This window comes from Xiphias gladius, chromosome 21 (genome assembly GCF_016859285.1).
Source record: "Xiphias gladius isolate SHS-SW01 ecotype Sanya breed wild chromosome 21, ASM1685928v1, whole genome shotgun sequence".
Taxonomy (NCBI): Eukaryota; Metazoa; Chordata; class Actinopteri; order Istiophoriformes; family Xiphiidae; genus Xiphias; species Xiphias gladius.
Window position 1 is genome coordinate 11,943,923 of NC_053420.1, and position 23,578 is coordinate 11,967,500.

At 40.1% G+C, this 23,578-nt stretch overlaps 1 protein-coding gene across 3 annotated transcripts in view; it reads right to left on the reverse strand.

The window, feature by feature from the left end:
• Positions 1-23,578, reverse strand: part of LOC120807000 (neurexophilin-4) — a 116,530-nt gene that overhangs the window by 78,283 nt on the left and 14,669 nt on the right. The window contains exon 3 of one of the 3 annotated variants that reach the window (XM_040158596.1): positions 9,336-9,457. The exons of 1 other annotated variant lie outside the window; for it this stretch is intronic. The gene's annotated coding sequence lies outside the window, so the exon portion shown is untranslated. Of the gene's footprint in view, positions 1-9,335; positions 9,458-10,037; positions 10,168-23,578 lie in introns of those variants that run through there. One more of the 3 variants, XR_005709773.1, reaches the window with a different exon arrangement.

The following is a 23,578-nucleotide window of genomic DNA, read 5'->3' on the forward strand; positions in this document are numbered from 1 at the left end:
GGCTAATGTCACGATAGGATGATGAAGATAAAAATTAGACCTTAAGATCTGATGATAAAAAAAAACCCAGCTTGGATGGAAATGTGCAAAAAAAAAAAAGAGAGAAATGTTTTTGCTTCATCCCTGCCACTTGTCCTTTTAATTCTACTGCCTCTCCATGTGTAGCTATCTATGTTCACTGTTAACCTTAAGAAACTTGCCAATGTCCAGTGATCCTTTTCCAACTGCCCTGGATCTTTTCCAACAACAGACCATTTCTTATAATAATCCCGTTGGCCTCTTTACCCAAACTTGTCCCATTCCTCCCTTCCTCCTTCCAGCTAACCCACACACATTTTGACCTCACCCTTCTTCCTCTCATTTCACTCCATCTCTCCATCTCCTTCAACACCTCCCTCTCTTCTTTCCTCCTCAGTCCTTCACATCCCCCTCCCCTTGTTTCGGAGGCTGTCTAGTATATGATAAAGTGCACATATTGAGAGACTCTGGTTCCCATCTTCATTTCCTTTTATCTCCCACGTTTGGAGTGTCAGTGTTATTAATGCAGGGCCCAGGGTCCACAAAAGGAAGCGAGACCCAGCAAAGAGAGTAAAATAAGAACGAGAGAGAGAGAGAAGAAGGACTAGAGAAAGACAGAAAGGTGGCACATGGACTTCCAGCAGCAGTAAATACACAAGTAGGTGTAGGAGAGAAGGAAGAGGTGAGTTACAGTGTGATTTATTACATGGGTTTCATTAGGCAGAAAACAGAAGGTCAGGGAACCTTAAGGTGGGCCTTGGTAAATGATGGAAAATGCAAACAGTCATATATATTCTTAGATACAATTAACCTTTTCCTTCTCTCAGGGCTCCTCTATCTGCCTCTCTTTTCGTTTCTCTCATTCTGCATCACTGACTGGGGCTGTCAGCATTTGCTGTTCCCTGACACTTATTACACTGTAATCTTGCAATTTTCGATTTCCTCTTCTATTTTTTGTTTTCCATTTCTTCCATTCTCTCGCTCACTGACTGGATTTGGCACTGTGAAGTGACCTGTGTTTTGGCGTGGGATATTTTTATCATGCTAATTTGCACACAAATCAGAAGCTATGCATCCTCTCAACACAAGACCATTTCAAAACTCCCGTAAAGTCTCCTGTGAAGTTTAATTTGTACAGTAAATGTGCCACATTCAGACGCTATTAAGGTCTGTTCTATTGTAAGTTTTTTTTTTCCCCCACTCAAATGTCAAATGCTCAGTGGTACGCCGCTGCAGTGACTATGGGCCTCTTGCATTTGGGGAACTTGCCATGAATGTGCCCTGTGGAAAACAATGCCATGAAATTGAAAAATGCAACCCTCGTCCCTTTAAAATGTTAAACTCTTTTTATGTGTTTTCATTTGATATTTTTTTCTAAAAATAGTGAGTACATTTTTTTTTTTTTTATAAACATGTTTAGTCAAAAGGAACTAAAACCTCACCAACCCTAATTTAGGGCTGAGTCAAAAGAAAAAAAAAAAGAAGCAAAAATCCCACATAGTTATATAATTTAAAAAGGCCAGTGTAACTTTGGTGCATGGCTCTTCACCTTCAGTCCATTTCAAGACAAGTACATGTACTTTTTATCTCACCTTAACTGAAGTACTATTACGGAATTACTTCTATTTAAAAGAAAGATTATTACTCCTATTACTACAAAATAAAGTGTTTTCAAAATATTTTATTTGATATTTATTTTTTTAGTGATTCAAGTCTACTTAATGAGCGTGAACCCACTCAGAATTATTTGCCTTTGCTCTAACTTAACTTTATAACTAATTTGCCTAGAAAATGGAGTCCTCCTCTCTATCCCATCTGCCCTGGACACCGAGTAACAAGATAAAGGCCTCATAATACATCAACTGGAGGAGCGACACGCCTGCAAAAGTTACAGGATGAAACAACCACAGGGCAATAAATAGGCTGGAGGAAATCTACTGGTGCCATTTAGAGATAATAATTCAGCCAGTCTTTGTGTTTCAGATGTTAAATACTTGGACATTTTATTTATTGATGTACAGGCGACCAAGTTTTTATGATGTACATGTAGGGCAAACAATCAAGATTTCAAGGATATCACATTTCATTCCAGGGCAGTTTAGTGCACTTGGCATTTTATGTTGACGAGACAGTTGGTGTGGACAGGATGGTTTATGGATAGTTATGACCGAGAGATATAATTGAGCGGTTTTGGCAAAGCAGTTGAAGTGGTGGTGATGGCACCAGACAATTTGTCGAAGAGGCAACGGAGAGAATTTAAAGTCGACCAAATGTTGGATTCTGAAGTTGAAATCATAAATGTCAGGGACTGTTTGAGCGATGCTATTGTAATATCATAAACAGCTAAAGTGCAGAAAAATAGTGTCTCTCTATATAAGTACGAATATCTATTTCGATATTTTAGGGTTAAGGCAACACGGAGGTTAGACTGCAGACTATCCTTTATTCTAATGTTGGAGAAACAAAACTTTGGTTCAAGTGAGAAGACAAACAATGTGATTAGGGTTAAGAACTTTACTCTTGGCGGAAAGTTTGTTAATTGGGAAATAATATTCAAAACCTCACGATTTATGTCCAATGCCAACGTTCATTGCCAGTGCAGGATGTACTGTGCCCTATAGAGGATGTGAAGGTCGGGGTGGTGGATTTTGGCATGTAGCAACTCTGACCTTTATGCAGGAGATTTGTGTTTCCATCCCGTCACAGAGATGCAATTAATGTTTGCATTTTAATTTAACATTAACTCCAATTTTTTACCTAACCCAGACCAGGTGTTTTAGTGAGCTTAAACCTAAGCATACCTTAACCACAGTTTATGTGAAGTAGCCGCAATCTTTCCCTAACCTTAACCATACTGCAGTTACAATGCGCAGAAATGACATAAAGCAAGAATTTTAAAAATGCGGTCATCACTGAACATGTTTTAGGGTTTTACAGAATAGCCCGAGATTAGCCTTTTTGTCTGGTAACACAGTACGTTTGCCGTTTGTGTCCTTTACATACGCGCCAAGTCTGATTTACAGAGCCCATACTTGCATTTTCAGACATCAGCCACATCACTAAAGAAAATTTAAAAAATAGACCGGTTCTGCAGAGACATCTTACGCTGCAATACATGCATTTAAACTCCCTTATAACTGAGTATCCTGCATGTGAAAGAATAACAGTTTTTTCTAAATGTTTTATATGTCTTCAATACAATCAATTCCAACCGTCCCATGAATTTCCATAAGACATGGCTTTTGCAGCAGCAAATATACTGGTTGCTACGGCAACCCTTGTGTTAATCTGGGTGGTATTCAGTGATGTGTTATCTTTGCTCACTCTTTTGCTGAAAAAGTGGAGATGTAACGGTAATATAAAAGCTTTAACACCCTTGGCAGCGCTTACTGTTATTGTGGATAATTAATGACGCTGATGAAAACTGTCAGCACGTCAGACCTATTGATCACTGTCTGGAGGACATTATGAATTGTTGATGCAAGTTACTAGAAGGCTATGATATTAATCAGAGCACTGAAAATAGAGATAGTTGTGATGAAAATTTGTCTAGTTAATGTTGAGCAACAAAATAGAAGATCACTGGGGACTGAGGATTATTTTTTTAGTGTCTTAAAGTCAAATCCAAAATAAATCCTGTAAATCTAGAATCAGCCTAGATGGACATTACAAACAATTCACGATGTGTGGGTGATTTGGTATAGTGATCACTCCAGTAGTCCTAGTTGTATGTATTTTAATTTATTTAAAAAAAAAAAAATAATAATCAATTCCCACTTCTGCCACTTCATTCCTTGCATTAATACACTGGTATGAGGCATTAGAGAAACATGGTCGTTAAAAAATAAATGAAAACCCTGAATTTTAACCTCAAATTAACAGGGGACATCATATGAGGGTTACATTTCTAAATATCTGAAACAGTGAGAAAAAAAAAAAACAGGTGTAAAATATACAGGCAAAAAAACCATTGGAATCCCCATTATTCATGAAAAGATCTGGTTTCCCACTGATCTAGGACCCACCACCCTTAAAAGGCAGTCTGTTGAACTTCATACTGCAGAAAGCCTGCGGGTTTACTGGGTTATGGATGGTCTTAAAAGTGCTGCTGTGAGGCTGTTCTCTGCAAGCAGATGCTGAGGTAACCGCTAACTGGCCACTTAGATGAATATTTGTGCTAGGCAGCCTCTGAAGCACCGCACTGATATCATAACACCACCTGTTTTCTCCAGATCCTAAAGAAGCAGAGTGAGTCTGTCTGTCACAGTTTTCTCTCACCTCTCTGACTCACTCGCACTCCTTCAGTCTTCCTTCTCCAACCTCTACAATTCCCCAGTTCACAGTTTCTACAATGTTCTTTGCTTTCTTTGTAAATAAGCACATAAACAGTAAGTGAAAGAGACACAGAGGAGATGATATCCCTCCATTTGTTTGTCCTACAAATGATCGCCGTCATCTCTCCTCTAAGTGGGGTAAAAAGACAGTTTGTTGTCCGCACTGAATCAGTGATTGGCAGCCTCCTCTTTGATGCTCAGAAAATGCCAAAAAGGAACAAGAACAGCATCCCCATCTCAAAGTCCAAAACCAACCACCTCGTTTATATTTAACCACTTCATGCCAATAAGGTACATACTATATCAAAAAAGCTCTTTGTAAATGTCTCCAAGAAGCATTTAAGACAGACTGAAAACAGATTGAGAGTGAGAGATTGGGGGGGGGACAATAAATCTTTTGTCTTGCTTGTTAAATTCATCTATGCCTTTGTGGATTATTTAAGGATGGGAATGCGCAGGTGCATAGGTTACGCTTCTTCTGGTGTTTGTGGCGGCTACGAAACAGCTTTAGGTGCATTATCGCCACCCTCTGATTTGCATGTAGCCCAGGAAAACCAAAACAGACCGCGATCACATTTGTGATATGGCATCGGGGCCCTAGTATTGCTATGTGGGGGAGCAACAAGCACACACATACATAAACACGCACACACGCATGCACGCGCACACACACACACACACACACACACACACACACACACACACACACACACACACACACACACACACGCACACACGCACAGAGACTTAGAAAAAAATATATCTAAAGATGGCCCTTTTAACATTGCCCAAATGATCATACATAACATATGTTTCACATAAGCTCCTATGGTGTAAGCTTCACTTCACTCATCATCATTTCAACACACAAACACACACTTTCATTTACATATACAGTTACAACCTGAAAAGCATCACTTTTTCTTGGCTGGTGGGTTGTCTTGACAGCTGATACGGGTAAGTGTGTTTGCTGTGAGCATCTGCTTTAACTTGCTGTGATATTTAAGCGAGAACTATTAAGAGAAAACGGGGGGGAAAAAAGGACAAGTATTTAAAAGTTAAAAATACGCAGAAGTTGCCCATGAGAGTATAGTCCACAGAGTTATTTCAGCAGTGCTACTGAAGTTACTAGTTGTTGTGGCTACTCTTAATGAGGAAAGAGCACCCAGATTGTTACCAGCAGCTATGTTTCGGAGTTGGTCGCAAATCAATAGTGTCAAGTTACCACATTCCTTAACACATAGAGGGTCACCGCATAAAATCAGGTACAATGGTTCGCACAAAGGCTCATCGATAGAAATTCACCAATCTTTCATAAACGTGTAATTTCAAATGTGAAAGTATCACTGTATGTGCTCGTTGCTCATTGATCTGATGCGCTTTACAAACAACAAACAGAGAGGAGCGGGTTGAGTGCGCACCAGCACCAGTCACAACTACATACACAAATATAAAAGTGGTAACATAAAGAGGGAGGTATGGTATTGTAGGTAAACTGAGTGCATTTTCACACCCTAGATCCAAAATGTCTTTTCAGTTTTTGTTTAAAAGTGACGGGTGAAACATTACTTTCCTCTCACACACATATAGTTGGTGTATGCATATCTATGCTCATTTGTGTCTGTGTGGCAGCACCAGTGAATTGTCAGCGATAAGGCGACAGATGGGAAGGTGTCCATCTGTGTTTTTGTAAATGCACAAATGGAGTGTGTGCGTGTGTGTGTGTGTGTGTGTGTGTGTGTTCAGTGTGTGTCTTTTGTGTTTGAAGCAGTGCAGTGAAGTACTGGGTGACCTTTCGGATGGTGTAAAGGTGGCATCACTGTGACAGTGTGACAGAGCCGGCCTCAGCCTTCCTGTAATGGATGAGCACTCTCAAGGTGAACACTTCTCCTTCCTCTCTTTTCTCTTCCCCCTCCATCCCACGTGCCCTCTTTTCCACTGAGACTTGCCGCATGTGGCCTATCTCCTTTGGTTGTTTTTGACCCCTGTGTGTGAGTGATGCTCTCTTGTTTCTAGGTATTTGGTGTTATGTTTCGTATTTTTACAGCGTTTTTGTGGAGCTGTTGTGTGTATCGTAAAGAGGAGCATGTCTTATTCCAAAAATGTATCAGGGAAAGAACAGACAGTTTAAAAAAGTAGTTTAACAGGACACAGTCTGTATTTAGGATATGAAAAAAAAAAAACTTCATTAGAAAATGAAAAAACAAAATTTAGACCTTTAGACCTTCCACATATTTGCTTAAACAGTTACACTACATTACTACCTATTGTTAAATCCCATAGAGCTTCTCCTGTCAATTGAATTTCTGTAGTGCTCCAACAGTCTAGCTGACACTGCCCTTTCAAAGAGGGGATTTATGATAATGATGTTGAAAAGGCATACACAAATCCCTCAGAGAGTGGAGGTGGGGATGTACAATCTGTTCATGTTATTGATCTAAGCTGAGGGGACACGGATGGCAGGTCACAGCAACATACTTGCATGATATTGATGGGTGGGTAAGCAGCCGGCCACCCACATCTCTGAGAAATGGACCCTGCTGTTCGTCCTTTAGACCGAGCAGACTGTGGGGGACGGTATTCTTCTATCCTGGAGACACAGGCACTGGCAGTGGACAAGAAGTACGACAACCAACGGTACTGCTTGATATCACCTCAACTATGCCAACATGTGCCAACTAAGACAGAAATTGGAACCCCAATGTCTGAGCTTCACTTCCTCAAATGTATCAAAACTCATCTGGGTTCTAGTGTAATTACATAGAAAGAAGACTTATGTTGCTAAAATGTTTTAGCAAAATACAAATTGAAAAAAAAAGTTTAAATGACCCAAACATTGTAAATGGGTCTAAACTACCTCAGACAAGTCCAAGACAATTGCAAAAATATGTGCAGTTAAAAGTCCAAAGCACTAGAGAGTGCTGTATTTTTCCCGAATTTAAAAATGTTTACCCCCCTGCGTAGAACTCCATGGAATCATTGTCACGTAAGATAACACGAGGCCAGGGATTGTTGTGGCACTAGCTGACATCCTGCAGCGACTTAGTGATGGGCGGACGCACTGGATTTTTGACATTGACAAAAAAGCAGTATTTAATGTGGATTGCTCACGTCAAGCAGAACCCAGTCTCCTCGATCAGGTCAGAATCTGCGCTGATACCAACATAGCGGAGCAGATCAGTGTATCCCTAATTTAAACACGGGCATGATTTAGAGATGCAGTTTTTGTGGTGTGTACGATGCGCAGTAATAAGTATGAAGAAGGCTTATGAACATTCATTACACTTTTAAATGACATTCATCTTTGTGTACTGGAAATGTACACAAAAAAAGTAAAGTGAAGAATGAGCACATGACATCCATAGTAGTTTTAGTCCAAGGTGTAAACAGAGAAGGCAAAACAAACAGAGGAAGATGAGATTGAGAGACAAAATAATTTAAAAAAAATTTAGACAGAGAGAAAGAATAATTGTAGGGGAGATCAAGACAACAAGACACAGCGTGTGGGACATGCTCTGAGGTTCAGCACAAAGTGACCATCTTATATGCTTTATGTCACTTCAGCTCCACAGCTACAACACATCACTCAAAGGTAATTGAATATGCAGTTGCTTTGCCTTAATTGTCCAATATGTTACTGTAAACAAGTCTAACGAGATTAAAATTTACACAAACTGATACGAGAAATTTGTTATACATGTGCTCTGTAGTCGTTGAGTTAATTGTCAGATCATTAAACGTTAATGACATGATTAGGGCAACGCTCTAGCTGGTTCAGCACAGCACACAAGCCCTTGCCCCGAACTGGGAAACAGCAGAGCGATTCAAAGAAGATTGCATTTGTGACAAACACCATTCCCAACTCATCCATCATGCTTGCCAAACTTAGACATTCATTATAAAGTTTGCCGATGGATGCAGCCTGTTCTGCTCGGCCATTCATTTTTTTTAGACCCTCTCTCTCTCTTTCTCTCTCACTCATCCCCTCTTTCCATCTCCATCTTTTTACCTCTCTCTCTCTCTCTCTTTTGCTTTCTCAGCGCGCTTATAGCGCAGTGTGTGTGAATGAGTTTCTTTTGTTCCTTCTCTCCTACTGTGGACTGAAAGATGCTGAGGAGCAGTGCAACAAAGGAGGCAGAGCATTAATTAAACACAGCAATTTGCTTTCCTCTCCTTTTTGTTGTGGGGACAGCGCCACTAAGATTGATGAGGCACTGTCTGATACACAAGAAGCCCACTACATCTATATCTGAGGCTGATTGTGATGGAACACCCATTAAATGCCCAGTACGTATTAAGATGTCAACTTTTATATTATAAACTGTGTTGGTCTGTTTATTCACATTTTATTTCATTTATTAATCTTTCTTTTTTTTCCCTCTGTTTTGCGTGTAAGCAAATTTGTTTGCCAAGCAGCAGTCATGCTAAGAGTGGCTTTGCAAGCAGCGCTGCGGCATAGTTTCCGGGGCAAAATCAAAAAGGAGGTGAAGGAAGGACATGAGACAGAAGAAATAGGCTAAAAATGCCTTGGTGAAAGTACAGGTACAATCTTAGCTTGCTAAGAACCCCTTTTCCAAAATTTGTACTTTTCTTCCTGCCTGTCTTTCTTCTCTGATCCTTGCAGTTGGGTAAATTTGACACCGCTGCCGTGTGCAAATGTTCACATGATGAACAAGTGTGGCAGACTCGAAAGGAGAAGTACAATACAGAATGTTTTCGTTCGAAGCACGGAGGACAAAAGAGGACAACAGTGGGAAGGTTAATGGTAGATAAGCCGAGGAGAAATGGTGTTCAAGGGCTAAACATTGTCATGGAAGAGCAAAAGGAGCCCCGGAGGGTTGTCTTATTACCATACAACCCTGTATTGATTTCACATTGTGGGATTTCACACTGGATTTTTGAGACCAAAACTGATATCGATATTCAAATTTTAGAGTGTAAAGAGTAAGTTACTACCAGGTGATGAAAAATGTGATTGCTCACTCTTCTTGCTTGACCATTTCTCTCTTCCTCTCTGCTCTACTTGTAGATGGCTGCAGTGAAGCTCCAACTGATGAGATCACAGAGCACTCAGGCGTTTATCGATGCCCATAGCGCACACTGAACTGAGCACAGAGACAGAAGGAGTTGTCAGGGTACAGTAGCTGAGATGTGCTGGAGGTCGCTGGAGGGCAGTAAAAAAAACGAAAAACTGAGAAAAGATTCTCAGGGGGTGTTAAGATACTATTTAAAGATGCCAATATATCAGCCAATATTTGTTTTTTGACAGAAACACAACATAAACAAACATTTCAGATAAGAATCCCTCAAATTCGCTTTTTAAAGAATTTCGACTAAGACAGGTAATGAGCGAGACATGTTACAGTTGAAAAAACAAACATATCCTGCCATCCCTAACACAATCTCTTGTTGCTTATCAGCAGACATCTACACCAGCACTATATATCTGATATAAAGTATATCTCGAGTTTATAGACTATTTACTTGTAAATATGTAATTATTGACAGTGTAATTAGCAAAAGCAATGCAACAGCTGCAGAAGTGATTACATCTATGATCCACCTAACTTTGAGAAGTGACTGTAGATCACAGTTGAATGATTATTTGTACAGCCATACTCTGCCATATTCTACCATCCTCCAAGTCACTAATGTAGCACTTTAAATACCATTGTAGTTATCGTCAAGAATCACGGAACACCCAACTCTTTCTCTGTGGCGCTGTGCATCGCCCTTTTATTCCCTTGTTGTATTTCTCTTCTGTCCCTCTCTCACCTCCGGCCTCTCCTCGGTGCCACAGCCTCTCACTTCTCCACTGTAATTGATAGGAGCAGACTTAGTTAAGATGTCACCTGAACACATCCACAGCCATCAGACATGGCGACAGCCCACCATCGACAGCCCACCCCATGCCACACATGGACTAACTGATGGTTAAATTGGTGTTGTAGGAGGGTCAGGCGTGCCTGCGGGCCTCGGGGAACATTTGACCCTTCCTGTCACACGCTCGCAAACTCGTACACACTCTCCACCCTTCAGCTGGTAAAGCTGGAGCCCCACAATCCATTTACTCGCACAGCAGCTCAATTAACACATACAGCCAGGAGTGCAGGTACTACAGGCTTTCAAGTATGCATATAATTACACACGTGCACACACGGCTCACCAGAAGCATGTATTGTGACTGGTAATTGCTTCCCTAGTTCTGACCCGGCTATCGTGATCAATGTGTGTGACCAGGTGATTAGACAAGACAAGCACCCAAAGCCATTGATTAGAGACATCCATCCCATACGATATAGATTTGTGATTCCCTTCACTGCACAATGAGTCAGCCCAATGGGATTTCTTGTGTAAAGGTTACAAAAGGGTAGAGAATCTTCTCCTAAAGGATTTTCAGTTCTAACAGGATAGAAATGACCTTTTCAAGAAACTTTGTCAGAATAGTGAAGGATGCAGTAATTGCAGAGCATGCATCTTTAAATTTCAGAGTATGGATTCCCTTGTTATGATAGAAGGATTGCCACATACATTTTGTTGTGGTTGAAAAACAAGTAATTTTTCCTTCTTCCCCGAGGAAAAATGGTCTAAACGCTGGCAGAGGCACCTCTCATGTACGGTTTATCAGAATGATTCAAGGAAACTAACCAATACCATCGCTGTGTCTTCACTGTACTGAACACTGGAATAAAAAGAAGAGTACAACTACTGTGTCGATTTCAAATATTATGATTCCGCAATAAATAAACATAAAACTCACCTGCTTGGAAAAGATGAGTTTTAATCATTTCGGGCCCCTTAAGTAATGCATTTCAAATAATGTATAGCTGAATTAGATTGGATCAATACCCTACTGTTACTGCTGCACGCAACAAATCAATAGTAATAGAATTGTTTTTGTTGTGTTTGTGTAGATGATACTAAAGCTGCAGAGTCATTGAAGTCTGTGTGTGTGTGTGTGTGTGTGTGTGTGTGTGTGTGTGTGTGTGTGTGTGTGTGTGTGTGTGTGTGTGTGTGTCTGTGTACAGTATGTAAAGTAGGAATAGGTTCAGTAGGACAAGACTGCAGAATGGATGCAATTTTATTACTTTTTCAGTAACCAGAAGACAAAGGTTTTTTTATGTATTCCTAGTCTTAAACTTGGAAACCAGTCACAACTTACTTAAAACATAAAACATCTATACATACTGTACTTATACGGCAACTTCCAAAGTATATTCTTTTTTCAGTAACTAACTTTGTTCAGTATGTAACCGCATGTATTAGATACATGTAAATACAAACACATCATTCAGTGATCAACAGATGTCTTCACGTCACACAATTTGACCACAATATAATTATTCAATGTTCTGTTTTGGCCATGTTCTAACTATTTATTTACAATGCAGGCTCTGCTGATATTTCAGTTTTGTTCACTGCTCTGTCAGGACGTCCGGTCAGAGTAAATTATCATTAAGAGTTAAAGGAGGCGTAAGCGATTCTTGAGAAAGACTGTTGATATTTGAACTCAACAGCCAAAAATACACACCTACCTTCAGTGCCCCCCCCCCCAAATTCATGGTTATTGCCAAGGCAACAACAGTAACAACTGGGCTAGCTGACCGAAAGAGAAATATGGCGGATTCCAGAGAGTCTGCTGCGCAGGGGTAAGTTGGCATCAATAAGACGAGGCAATTTTAATCGCTATGAAAATACAGGTGGCGTATGCTTTTTGTAGTACTGAAGAAATCGTGACAATAAGCATGTCAATATTTAAAAAAGTGTCAAAGCCAAATGCTTATCTAAGCCAGTTATTCCAGACGTAACTTAGTTTTAAGTTGTAAGCCTGTCATGTGTTCACACGTCACTCTCCCAGTGTTAGCACTGGTAACATGACTGCGTCACGTTACGCACAAAACTATAACTAAGATGAAATGTCCTTGTCTGAAAATAACTAATAATTAATGTTGATGCATAATGAATAATGTTGGACTACTATTTCTTATTTCATGGGCTTTTGGGGATTTTTGTGGTAATACATATATACTAATAGTTATAATAATTATTTTATTTATTATTTTAATTGTTAATTAATCTCACTTATGGAATAATTTAGATGAGACATGAAGCATTAACCTTATTTCCAAGGAGAATAGGGAAAATTAGGAGAATTGAGAGTGAAAAAGGTATTACAATCCATTCTTTAGCTCTGTGGGAAGGAGGGAGTCGCATTTATTTCACAACACATCTCAACAATATTTCTGTGGATAAAAACTGGCCACAAGCCTGGCCTGTTGTGCCAATGTAAACTCAAAAAGCAAGACTGAGCATCTTTCTCCCTGCTGTTCGCCTGGTGATCAGCAAAAGAGTGTATCTCTAGAAACTCGTTGTCAGGCAGAATGGATTGTACTTAATTTTCAATAAGGTGCTTAAGAGCGATCCCTAATCACGCCTTTAATTAGAATCCCCTGGCCATTAAGGAGAGATAATTCAGTGAAAAATACCTCTGCTCTCTGTGGGAGCAGCAAAGTGGCAGACGGACCCACAGTCTACTCTGTACAAAGGCCAAACTCTCTCCTCTGTGCAGAATATGTCACAGAGGACCTGAACTACGGAGGTTAAAAATGAGGTTTTATGCATCTTCCTCAGCCAAAAATAGAATTCTTTTGTCTACTTTTACTGTTGAGCAAGCAGTCTTGCAGGGAGTTCACATTTTAAACTATCTTTGACCTTCCAGATATTGCAGAAGTCAGCAAGAACTGTAAAGCCTTTACCTAACAGGACAACAAACCAATGAAACATATCCAATGGCAATGTATAGACTGAAAAACTGTAAGCAGATATTTTAAGGAAAGTTAAACGTTTCGTCTGCGTTCTTTTCACTGGTGTGAAGTGGGCAGGATTCAGCTGGATAAGAGTGACGGCTTGTATTTCTGTGCACCAATGAGGCTTTAGCAACATTTTGGATCAAAATGTGATAAGAGTAGTGGGTTTGTCAATCAAATCTGATCGAACTACACCCACATAGTCCCGATGAATCAGATAAACTGGGTTTCTGAGTGCTATACTTTTAATAAATAATAACTTTGCATATCTTATTTCATAGCTCTAGCATATGCCTATTTTTCCTCTTAAAATATTTAGGTGTAACAGAACACAATTCTGACCACAACAAACCACACCCATCAGTGATGCTGGATTTGGTCAGAGGTGCAAATTGTGGTCAATTCATCCAAATTTTTCTTTTTGGATAGACTGGCCAACATGCTTCTTTTAAGATAGACTGGCAACTGTTTAATCGGGGACATGTCTATCATTTGGCGGAATGTCCACGAGCCCGGGGCCCATGAGCGGTCAAGTCCAAATGGTTTTCATTGAGGACGTTCTTGTTCAAGTTCTGGTGGTTGTGGTTGCTCCACAAATCGAACAAATCGGGAGGTGGTTGGTTTACCAGTTCTCAGCGTAAGACAAGTAGGCAAAGAGGTGACGGCTCTCTCTCAGTGTAACAGCACCTGAACAAATTCGACACCTCCAATGCTCCTAAGCACGAGCAATAAATACATCTGTGTCTGAGTTAATTGATAAGTCTTGCCCATTAACCAGCCAACCAAAATACCTAACCATAAGGAAATCGGTAATGTGAGCTTATTAATATGAGCCTACAAGTCAACCTGACACCGATGAAAGGGATTGCAAAGCATACTGAAAATACCATTTGGGGAATAACAGAGATAAATTTGTAAAAAGAAGATGTGAACACATCGCAGTATTTTTTCTCTTGTCTAAACCGTAGTAGTGTTTAATAGTGTTTACTTTGTTTTATGTTACTTGGTTTGTTTTTAGGTCCACACTACCCAGTTACATGCTGTAAACATGACTTGGGAACAAAAGTCACATGAACCCCAAAAATACTTCCTTCAGTGCATTGTGATTTAGTAACCTTTTGTAACACCAGTCTCTGAGCTGGGCAATCCCGACCGCAGTGGAAGATCCTGTGAGGCACTCAAACATTTTTCCTGCACGCCATAAAAAAACATTTCATGTCGTAGTGCATTTACAACTTCCAGTCTAGTGGTCTCGAAGAACAATTCAGTGAAATCCCACTGTGTGCTCTCTATTATTTTTGTGTTATGTATTATCTCTATCACTTGTGTGCCACTTGTTTTCTCTGTTACGTTGTATGTGTATATGTCTTGCTTTTGTGTGTGCCTGAGATTCAATCTGTGCACGTGTGCGTGGATATATAGTGGTGTTTGGTTAATAATCTCCTGACCATTTCATTACAGTAATCAGGGCTGGGATCGGCAGTGGTGGCAGAATGACTTAGAGCTCAGGGCCTCGCCTCATTAACTCTCTGTGACCAACGAGTGACGCCCTCGCGACAAATTGGAATTGCCTCAGCAGCCAGACTCGGACTCTTCAGTTCTCCCGCAGTGAGTCCAGTGAAAGTAAAGATTATATCCCTCCCCCTCTAATCTGACGATCACACTTGAGATCATGTCTCACCTAGCTTGACTCCTCTTCCTTTGGAGGCTTTTTGTTTATATTTGACTTGGACATCAGATATATTTCACTAAAATCCTTTTTTATTGACTGATCTATCATCAGATTTTTCTTATATTTATCCAAAATATCCTGGCACTGGTGCATACAGTGATTTATAGTCCTTTGCCTACAACTGCACATTTCATTAATATGTTTGTGTTTAGCCGCATCATAAACTGACTCCTTTCCTTTCATCTTTTCATCTTCTAATCCTATTCCACACTTCTAAACCAAAGTTAACCGTTAATTTCTTTCTGCATCTCTCTTTATTGTTTTCAACTCATCTTCTGACATGTCAGGTTCTAAATATATCGTCTTCTTTACCATGAACAGTCTCTTGCCTCCATTAACCCAGTGACAGTTAGTTACTTTGAAAAGGAAGGATGAACACAAATGCTCTGTTCAAATAAAAAAACAAAACAAAAAAAAACATGTATAGTAAATACAGTGCATTACTGCTATGGGTTCCCAACTACCTGGTAATCTGGCCTCCAGTGGAGTGTGTTTTTAAACTCATTAAGCATCACAAACTCCCGCTTGTACATCTCAAGTGAGGTGCTTTTCTTACACTTGACCCATGTTTACGGAAAATTCAGAGAGCTGTGCAGGAGAAAGATGTGAGTGCCGTGTGATCACTTACTGTACATTTGTTTTGTTGTTGTGGACATGTGCTATTTTGCCAGTGTGATGTTTGCTTGTGTGTTCCCATGTGGCTTCAAGTCCACACATTTGAAAGTATCTAGATAGAGTGCCCACAGCTTGAAAAACGACCTGCTGTCATCTCCAGGCCCCCTGAATCCGCCTCTTAATCAGCCCCCTCCATGTGATGTCATACAATTTAATTAGCTGCCCACCAATGTTATTATTAAAACTAATCATAAACATCCCTACCAGACTCTTATCACACCCTGATGTGAGATTTTTATGCAACGCTAACAACTGAATACGGAAAGAAAGATCTTTATGTAACAGGGGGTCTCTTAACCATGACAGTTCAATGTTAAGATCCTTGCTCTGCGCTCCTCTGTTGGAACTAAATAACCTCCATATTTCCCTGTGTGGCTGACACTAATGGGAACCACGCTGTGTCACACAGCTCCCTGCCCAGCCTGCGTGCACTTTTTTGAAGCTCAACGTACTGATTGGGTTGGTGACTGAGGTCATCTTTTTCTGCGCTGACCACAAGTTGTGGAGCCAAACTTCAATAACCCGCTGGTCTAATGCAATTAGTAGCCAACAACCATATCACTTACAGAAGCGATGAGTGCAGCCCAGAGGGAATGAACGCTGCTCGGGTGTGGGCGCGATAAACAATGAGGTCTTTACAAAAAGGGAATAAGGAAGAAGGGGGGAAGGAGTAATGTTGATGTAGCCTTCGTGCTATCAAGTCATCAGTTAGGGTGAGGTTAGGGTGAGAGAGAGAGAAAGAAAGGTGAACAGTGTGTGTTATCAACATCCCCACATAGGATGTTATCTCAGGATTTCGGTCAGTTTTGCCCTCATTATCGGGCCTCTCTATCTAATCAACACTCCATAGTTATATGAAGTGCCCACAATCCCAGAGATATGGCACCAGTAAAAGTGTTTTTTTCCTGTCACACAAGCATGGCAGGAAGATGGAGAGATTGGAAATCTTATGGTTCTCCAGTAACAGGAAGAATTATGACAATATTTTCGTTGCATAGGTCATTCACCAGTGCACAGTATATATGTTTTTTATATATTTAATCGGATATGGGGATTGAAAAGATGTGAAAATTTGTAAGGAATAAAAAAAAAAGTGAGACACTATAAAACATGAAAAGGATACTATACTTTTCATTTACAAGGAATGCAAAGGAATTTGTGGCGCTTCGATCAGGAAATATTATACTATTATTATACTATACATATAGGTACATGTTTAGACAATGTTTTTCCAATAGATCAATGCATTTTGAAATGTGTTGTTGGCGAAGTGTTTGTCGGAACCCGAAAGTAAATTTTGAAATAAGTTGTTAAAGGTTATGTCTTTTTAAACCATTGCAAGAGATTACTGTCTTTTTTTCTTTTAGGTGAGAATTTCTCCAGAGTGATACAGGCCGAGTATCCTGAAGCACTTAACTGTGGTTAATGCATTTCACTGTCTCCACCAAATATATGGAAAAAACCCCCACAAATGTCTATGATAATTAAAGGAAAAGATGATCCAGAAAACTTAGGCAACCACTTCTTCGAACGCAGCATCCAGGGTGTATATCGTTTTGTCTCTTGTTGCAGTTTGACCTTCAACCTGATCACAATCAGCACCTAATGTAATTAATGAGGTGATTAATTGCTGGATTGATCCACTGATCAATCAAAATCCTCTTGGGTAGAAATTGGAACCCTAAGCCCAGTGAATAGGAGTTTGATTGGATCCCAGGCTCAATTTTGGTGAAAATGTGTTTTTAATTCGTAGTAAATTTGTGTAAGCTATTCTAGTGTGATTTATCGAAATAAAAATAAAAGTACCTATAATTTAAATAATAGTGTGTGAATAACAACCTTAACAAATTCCATATACTTTTAAGAAAACAATGCAATTTTAATTTTTTGTTTTTAGTTCAACTTCACTCAGTTGCACTCTTCGAACCATTGAATTGCATTTTGCGAGCTGAGTCACTGCACATTGTTTTAAGATGTTTAATGTACACAGAGTAATACAGGATTACAGAATGGCTGGCAGTAAACTTTAACCAACTGTCTCAAAATTACTTGTGACTTGACTTGTTTCTGTGCGCCGCACCAACACTCTTAGCACTGGCGCCAAACATCAGCAAGATGGCTAAAGTACTTTTGAACCGGATGCTAGTACAAACTCTTCTCCTGCTGTCCAGGATGATCGGCTCTTCAGCTGACAGAGCTGTCAGCACCCCGGCAGGAGTGACGCTGAAGAGTGTGCTAGGATTTTATTACTGAACTACGACCAGGAGGAACCCTTTTTATTTATTTTTCAGTGTGGAAATGTGCCAGCATCAGCGCTGCAGGTGCGCTGTACTGTAACTGGGCAGTGGAATGAATAATCTATTTTTCATAGTTATGCATTAAAGAAAAGAACATCAGCGGTAATGTTGAGTATAAAAACAAGAAAAATATCTATCGATGAGACAAGTCCAACATTCGGTCGAAAACTGGCGACTCAGACTGGACTTGAAAAATTCTGATTTGAGCACAGCCGTACTTGCTGGTGAGAGATTTTTGGAGTACAGAAGCCAAAACCAATCCCAGTCGCAGCCTTTAGCTAAGCATTATGGACAAGTCTGTGCTCATTATCATTATCTGCTTTTTTTTGTTTTCATGCCACCTACAACAGCTTTGATAAATTACTCCCCAACGAGTAGAGAAAGTCTTTAATACTTCTGATTCTTGCGTGATACGTGCACCTCAAAGGGGCTGTAATGTTGCAACAGATTTTTTATTGTTCACATTGTACCAGCAAAAAACAGAGGGTTTTTTTTGCCGGTACAAACAAGGGGCCTCATAGACTGGGTTCATTTTACTTTGCTAGGCTTTCTAAGGATGAGTAATGCTGGCTATTGTGTCGAACAATCAATGGTTTGATTGTTTGTCACCATACAGTAGCCAGTGAGTGCAATGCTGAGTCTGCAGCTAACGTTCAGGTCTTAGATGGTTACATGGACACCTGACAGATAGGAAAGTCAAAGTGAAAGGAAGAGTTCGAGGGATAAAGTGTGTGACAGAGAAGACATGACGAAAAACACAGGTAGTAAAAACACAGCGGGAGAGAAAGAGAGGTGAAATGAGGTAGTGGTAGCTGAGGCTTGTAGCTGGGGAAGGTGACCCTGAGATACGGGTAGGGCTGTTCATTTAGGCAGGCAGGGCGCAGAGCAGTGACAGCCAGCACCAGAGTAGCGCCGGACCCCTGGAGAGAGGCACTGAAGCAGATGGAATAAGAGAATTTAGATTAAACAATCCCACACTGCCCAATGTCACCATGTTGACGCTGTTCTCTTATTAGAGGTGACGATAAGTACCTGAAGGATTTGTCAGTAGAAGAGCTGAATTCCTCTACTTCTGTAATATACAGCCTTTTAAAGAGAATGTACATGAAATTCATGTTTTTTGGGGGATGCAAATAAAGTATAGTAATTATTGATTAATGTCTTAATTGTTTTATTGATTTGTTTCTGAGTTTTTCCTTTTTGTTTTGCCCCCCCCCCCCCCCCCGAGGGACAAATTGCAATTATCAATATCACTGTAAATGTGCCTGTGCTAGCCAAAAGGCTAATTTTCGACTGTTGTCCCTTTGGACAGATGTTAAATTAGCCCTGAAAACAACAACAACATGTGAAATTAGAACAGAAGAAAGAAAAAACCATGAAGCAGATAAACAGGATAATAGAGGAGTAAAGCAAGCGTCATGCAAAGAAGGACAAGTACAGTGCAGGCTTGTTAATCAAACAATTCATTATTATTGGTTGTAGTCTATAAAATTTTAGAAAATAGTAAAACCTCCCATCACAATTTCCCAGAGCCTGAGGTGGTCCAGTCCAAAACCCCAAAGATATTCAATTTACAGAGCAGCAAATCAGAGAACATTTAGCATCTTTGTTTGATAAACGACTTTTAAATCAGTTATCAAAACTGTATCGACCACCGGGGGCAGTAAACACACCTTGAGCAGATATTGAGGGTAGAAATGCAACATCAAAGCAACTTGTCTATCTGTTTAAAGCACATCCAAACAAGCCAGGACCAGAGAGGAGTCACTGCATCCCACTGTTTTAAGAGGACAGTCAACAATGTGATCTGATGCAGTACAGAACTCATGCGCGAATGTTGTCTTCCACATGTTGTGAAAGGTGTGAATTTACTGGGGGGGTTTTTTTTTTATACATAGGATAATATGTATTAGACATATAAAGTTTCCTGTGAACCCCTTTGAGCATGGTTATGGAATTTGAAAGTGGTGCAGGAAAAGCGGATGCCATAGTATCAGAAATGGGGTTTGATTGAATGGAAATCTTCAGGATTATAACTTTAGAAATAAGAAGAAAGAGTGAGGTGAGATCGAGTGTGGACTGGTGTAGGTCAAACTCATCATTACTGGGTGCTAGACTCAGTCTCATTCTCCATTTAAAAGGACACATTGGCTGCTGAGAGTGAGATGGCAGTGTGGCTGTAGCGGTGATGCTCCCTCCATTGTGGTTGGCTGGCCAGCTGCCTGATGTATTATATCTTCTGATTACCACCCACCGCACACACTGATAAGATCCCAGCTGGAATAGGACAGGGGCCAGAGTGCCAGCACTCAGTCTATGTCTATTGTAACCCAGTATCAGCATGCCTTTGCGTATGTGCATGTTTTTCTGGCTACTCAAACATCAGCAAGCCTGAATGTATTAGGGAAGACCACCTGACGTCAGCACTTCACATCTGGGTTGATTTGAAAAATAAAAAGGGATATACAACCACTGCTCTCACACAACACTCACACAACACACACACACACACACACACACACACACACACACACACACACACACACACACACACACACACACACACACACACACACACACACACAGCTGACATACTCATCACACTTGGATAAACACAGATGGATCAAATTTCAAACACTCCCCTCTTGTAAAATGGACCAAAAGAAATAAATTTTGTGTAAATTCAAATGTTGTAAATGTAGATATATTCTTGGTACAGTTTTGTTGACAGCTGTTCATCATCTTGACAATAACATACATGTGTGTTAGTACTGAACCGTATAATGTCAACAGAAAAAATATCATGTATATGAGTGGAGATTTAAAACGATTCTAGATATTTTTCATATTTTTGACATACCTGATGTATTTGTATTTTTTACCTATGGATATGATGTACGTCTGATTTTTATTGTGTGCTTTCTGAACTGTTAATTCTTTTGAGACGTTTATCACTCTGGACAGGTTGAATGGTTAATTACATTTACCATCCCGGAGCCTACCAGCCTACTGGTACATACATACATACTGTAGTGGTAAACATTTTGAAGCATTTTCATCTAATGAAGATCCATCTGTGATTAAAATATTGGCCATGTAATTAAATTTGTCATTTGGAGTCAGTGTGCAGCCGTTACTCTTTTCATTAACGCTGATTTCCAGTAGCCTTGCACTTACATGTGATGAGCATATAATTATGCTCTTTCAAAATAACTGGAAGTACTGGAAGTAACCAGATGGTTTGTGTGTATCCATACTGTTTGCTGTTGTTGCATTTATTCTAACTACCCAGGCTGCTGAGATCATTTTGCTTTATTATTGCTAACATTGCGCCTTCTCTTCATGACAGAGCCATTTCTCACCAAGACACTCTCTCCTAACTAATTCATTTTCCTGAAACAGAATTTATCTTCCATTACTCTGCAGAAATACAATCAGATTTCCTACTCACTGAAAAAGAGGAAAAAGGGCTTTTGTCGCCAGTGAGTGTCTCATCTTTTTTTTTTTGATGGCAGGTTCCTGATGATCACCTCAGTATGTAAACTATTTGAATTTATAATGTGGAACTGATGGATGCATTAATTTCCTGGGCCACTTGTCTGATTCAATGTTGTGCGGTTATCTGAGAGTGCTGCCTCTTCTACTCACTAGTTTCAAAACTCCTCTGGGGGGGAAAAAAAACAAAAACAAAAAAACTGTTCAAATCTCGCTTCTGAAAACAGTGATAAACAGATATTTATCTCTACCTTCAGTCAATGACACTTGTTTTTGTGTATTCTTCCTTTTTTGCTAAGGTAACAGGTTTATATGATTGCTGCTCTGCCACTAATTACGTGCACACACACATACATTCTAGCCCATTAACGCAAAAAACATTCACACGCAACAAAAGCTCCACGCAGGTACAGATGGATTTTTAGCATCAACAGCCAGTAGCCATTTCTTCCTCCTCTTTCCCCTCCCCTCACCTCTCCCTCTTCTTTCTCCTCATCTTCTTTCTGTCTTTCCCTTCATCTCCTGAACCTCCAGAGGGTTCCTCTTGATTCATTATTCCCTGTCAGCATGTGTCTCTTGGGGCCTCCCATGCACTGGAGCCCTCCGTCTAAATTCACTTGAGCTGGTAAAGGGGTACACATCCCCTCTTCCTAAAAAGATGATCCCTCTGTGTTCAGACTTTCACCTTTTAAACAGGCAGCATGTGCTTTTAAGTGAATAATGTGGAAAGGCTTGTGCTCTTGACCCCAGGCTTGTAAAACAGTGGTGTCAGGTGCATATATCCTTAACACTTGAGATGTGCTGATGACGATCCTGTGACCGAAAAGTTCGCCTTTATTTCAGGGGTTATTCTCTATAACAACAGGAGAGTTTTGAGGGGATAAATAATTCATTTTGAGTACCAGGCCCTCTTCTACTTTGTCCCAGCGGCCGTGTGGAAGCACATAATCAGGGTACTGCATAAGTTGTGGGCTGGGGATTTTGAGCTCATTTGAAATTGCATCAAAACTGGATCAGTTGAAGTAGAAAAATAGTATTACAAAAATGATAGTGACGTAAATAAATAGCGAGCCGAGAATAGAGCCAGCAGTGCCTGCTCGGCTTAGCTCTGCCTTGACTTAAAGTTATGTCAGTGTTGGTTAAAGTAGGATGAATTCTGAAGTTGGTAACGTTAAAAAATATGCTGTATAAAAAAGAAAGCAGCAGTGAGACAGTCCATTTGAGAAGCAGAGAGAAAAACGGACGCAGAGAAAGTTATTGTAAGACAGGACCTGGAGTATCATGTAAAATGGGAGGCAGTAAGAAGATGCTGATGTTGAAATGTGGGTGTATGTAGAGTTGTATGCAGACAGGTCATAAAATATATATATATGTATGTAGAATGTAGATGCTTCCGCACAGGGTAAGAGGGGTCACTGAATGGTTTGAATTGGACGAAAATGATTTGAATCGTATGCTACGGCCTTCACAGTCACCAGATCTCAGCCCAGCTCGACACCTTTGGGAGATTTTGGATTTTTTTTTTTACAGCCCCTCAAAACAACACGAGTGAGTGTCTTTGGAAGAATGCTTTCATCCCACCAAAAGAATGCTGTTCATCCCACCACTTGCAGAATCTATGCCAAAGGGCACTGAAGATGGTCTGGAGGCTCATTATGGCCAAACATCCTTTTTTTCACCCTTTTGTACTTTTATATACATACAGTGCCTTTGTACACATGCACCCCCAGAAATGCACAGAAACAAAATCAAACGCCTCACTCTTCATCTCGATTTTTTTTTTACCCTCCTCATCGATTCTGTCAAGCCAATATGAGTCCATCGAGTCTCTGCCTGTACTTGGTATTCGCGTGTCTTCTCTGGAGAGTGGTATTTGGGGACATGAGGGAACGAGAGAGAGAGGGTACAGATAAAATGTGATTTATCCAGTGTTGGACAGCCAGCCAGTAAACTATACATACTGAAGAGGATCAGAGGGTTACAGAGGGGAAGGTCGCAACTGCATAAATACTGACACGGCAGTCCTAGACATGATTGGTGTGTGAAGAATAGACGAGTGTGGGAGGTTTTTTTTTTTTTTTTAGTTTTTTTTTTAAGTGTGTTTAAAGCTTACATATACCCACCTCCTTTTACATTTTTTTGTATGCAGTATCTTCCCCTACCTCTCCATTCTCATAATTCCAGAATAAGAAGTTAACTCTTCTGCTACTCTGACAGAAC